The 3,145-nt window shown below is 48.5% G+C and overlaps 1 protein-coding gene across 1 annotated transcript in view; it reads left to right on the top strand.

The window, feature by feature from the left end:
* HDGFL1 (HDGF like 1) overlaps window positions 1-3,145 on the top strand; it is an 8,686-nt gene that overhangs the window by 502 nt on the left and 5,039 nt on the right. The gene's annotated exons all lie outside the window — the stretch shown is intronic.

Here is a 3,145-nt window from a genome sequence, read left to right on the forward strand (position 1 = left end):
CGGAGCTGGACAACGGCCCCGCCTGCAGGGGGCGCCCTGCCTACTCTCCCCCTAGTCCGCCCTCCCCCTCCTCCTCCCCATCCCCCTCACCTGGACCCCGGGGTGCCCCCACCTCCAGCAACTGCCCTGGTCCCAGACCTGCTCCTGCCGATGCCCCTCACTGCCCATCAGGGTCTCTGGGCCCTGCGCTGGAAGCGAGAGGACAGGAAGGGCACAGGGTGAAGTGCAAGGCTCCCCCGAGGCAGTCTGCAGTCTGGGTGAGGGCCCGAGGGTGGCATCTCTGAGCTCCCGCCCTCGCTCACCTACCCTTGCAGCCACCAGCGGCTGGGGCGCCCTTCCACAGATCCTTCGCTGGCGAGGGTAGAGGGGTGTCTGTTTTCAGAACATCAGGATGTCCACCTGTCTGTGAGGTCTGAGGCTGAATTCCAGCTGGTTGGGGGACAATTGTGACAAGTGTCTGTCCCCACCTAGATTTCTGGGGCCACTGATGGGAGGATGTGAGAGACCCCTGCTGCCACCTTCTCTCACCCTGGGCCGCGAGGCCACCGCACCCCACAGCCACAACATTAATACAAGGAAATGATAAAAACAGCTGCCCTGCCAGCCGGGCCCCCAGGTCTGCAGAGAGCCGGCACTCCTTGCTGTCAGGCTCCGGGGCTAACTTTGCAGTTAGGCTTTGGTGTTACTGTGCTGTTGTCCACCATCCACGTGCACCGCGGCTCCCCTGGGAGCTGTCGCCAGATCTGGTTGTAACCTACTGCGAGGACGGAGAAACGGCGTCCCCTCCAGCCTCTTCCTCCACCCGGCCATGCCTTCGTTCCCCTCTTGCCATCGCACCCCTGCCCCTCTCCCTTGGGCTCTGATGAAAATGTATTGACCGGCTTTGGCAGTTCAGATCTGAGAACCATAAACTATTTCAGTGCTAAGAAATAATAATAAAAAATTACAACCTGTTGTCTACTTTAAAACATGGCTCAGGCTTCTTCATTTGGTTTCTAAAGAATTTTTTGTTCTTAAATGTAGTGCTTCTCATATTTTCTATACTTCCCGTTAAAAACAATTCTGCAGACAATACCGGGTCATTTAGAATCGCCCTTGAGAAACCTTTATTGCCTTAGGTCTCTAGCCTCACTCCATCTCTGGAAGGCATCGCCCCTGGTCCCTGGGAATGGAAACCCGTTCGCACGATGACCAAGCGGAGTCATTAATAACCCGTTCCCATTATGCCAAGTGACTTGGCAAACAGCTGAGTTGAGGGAGAATGAGGGGGAAAGGCTAGGTCCTTTTTTTTTTTTTTCTCACCGCATTTCCAAATATCACTATTCTAGTTTTGTAACACATTTTCTAGATGAAGATGACGGTTGCTTTACATTCCCACTTTTTGGAAGTATGCAGTATTGGCAGAAGATGTTGCATCTCTTCAGTGGTTTTGTGCAAATATCTGCTGATATTTAAATACTTAATCGTATGCTAGGGTCCCAGTTTCTGTATTTCGACACCACGCACACACACAGGCTTTAGCACACACTGCAGCCTCGTAGACACATCAGGCCCTTAGTGGCAAGGTTCTCCACCCCCGTAAAAGGTGCTCCCTTACACCAACGTAGAAAGGTCAGTGTGTCGTCCAGCAAATCCTGCTGTGATGGCAGTAATAGAAGTTGCTCTCCATTGAATGTCAGCAGTGTGCCCTGAAGCATGGCTTCACCCAGTCTTCGCCAGGGTCTGGAAGCCAGGCATGAGCACGCACACTTTCCACTGCAAGAAACTCTGGCTCCGAGAGGTTAGGTGACGTTTCCTCATGCCATGAAACACTCAGGGTTCAAACAGGCGTAACTGGTCCAAAGTAGGTCTGAAGCCTACGAGTTTTCAGAGCACGTTAGCCATGAACTCAGACGTTCATAAAATAGCTATTTTATGCGAGTAACAACTGATCCCGAGAGTCATTAATAGATTGCGTTTCCAAAGCGAGCCAGGCGACACTCTGCTTTGCACATAATGTCTTGAGCAACACGACTACCCCGGTTGGTGCTACTGTTGTCTCTATTTTAGAGCCAGGGACCTGAGGTTCAGAAATGTTACGTCATTTTCCCAAGGTCACAGAACGAGTAAATGACAAAGCCAAGATTCAAAAGCAGGTCTTTCTCATTCTAAATCATAAAGCCTTTGTTCCATTATATTTTATGGCTTCCCATTGAATAAGACTTCCTATTGAATGAAATGAGAATACTTATTTTCTTCTACTATTCTGAAGTGAACATTGCACGATCTGTACAGGGAAGGCTATATTAATAAACATGGCTAGTGGGCATGTAAAAAAAGCCATTTGGGGCACCTGACAATTGTCTGTCTTTAAATGACTTGGCGAAATGAGGGAAGTTGCACATTCGGTGTTTTCAAGACGTACCTGGTAGAGGAAGCTTGGACGCGGATGGGTGTATTTGCCACAGGCAGGCATGCAATCTTGATAAGGTTTCATGGAGGTGCATCTGCAGACGTGAATGAATAACCCGAGAGACAGAAAATGAAACCACTGCCATTCGAGTACCTCTCTTCCTATGACTTCTTTGTCCTTTTCGTTGTTAATGTTGCTGATAGGACAAGTTGTTACTGATTAGGAATCTCATGCACGTTTGTCTTGTACTGTAATTATGGTATAATTGATATAATGTGATATAATGCTTTGATTATAATAAAAAAGGAATACAGCCAGCAGCCCATCTAAGGAGTGACACGCCGAGTTACAAACCACCATCGCAGCCCTCATAAAGAAAGGAGATATGGAAGAGTTGCTATTGTCAGCCTCCTTTTTTGGCCAATAGACCCTACTTGTATGCTTTCATGGCCAAGCGATGTTTCTAGAGAGACTGAAAATATATTGTTTATTTTTTTTTAGCGTCATCAAAAATTCCCAATAATTCCAGTGCTGTTTTTGTTTCCCTCGAACAACGTGTGCCTCAGTGAAAAAAATTCCTGATCAGTGATGAGTTTACTTACTAACCTAAGGCGCTGTCCGACCATAGGCTGATGCTGGGTTATGCGTGGCCAAAGGTGTTCACGTGTGTTTTGAAGGCCTTATGTAAACGTCCCATGTAACCGCATGTTTGCCACATTGTCAGGGACTTGCAGACACATTTAGCACCATCTT

This window comes from Tupaia chinensis, unplaced genomic scaffold (genome assembly GCF_000334495.1).
Source record: "Tupaia chinensis unplaced genomic scaffold, TupChi_1.0 Scaffold000141_1, whole genome shotgun sequence".
Taxonomy (NCBI): Eukaryota; Metazoa; Chordata; class Mammalia; order Scandentia; family Tupaiidae; genus Tupaia; species Tupaia belangeri.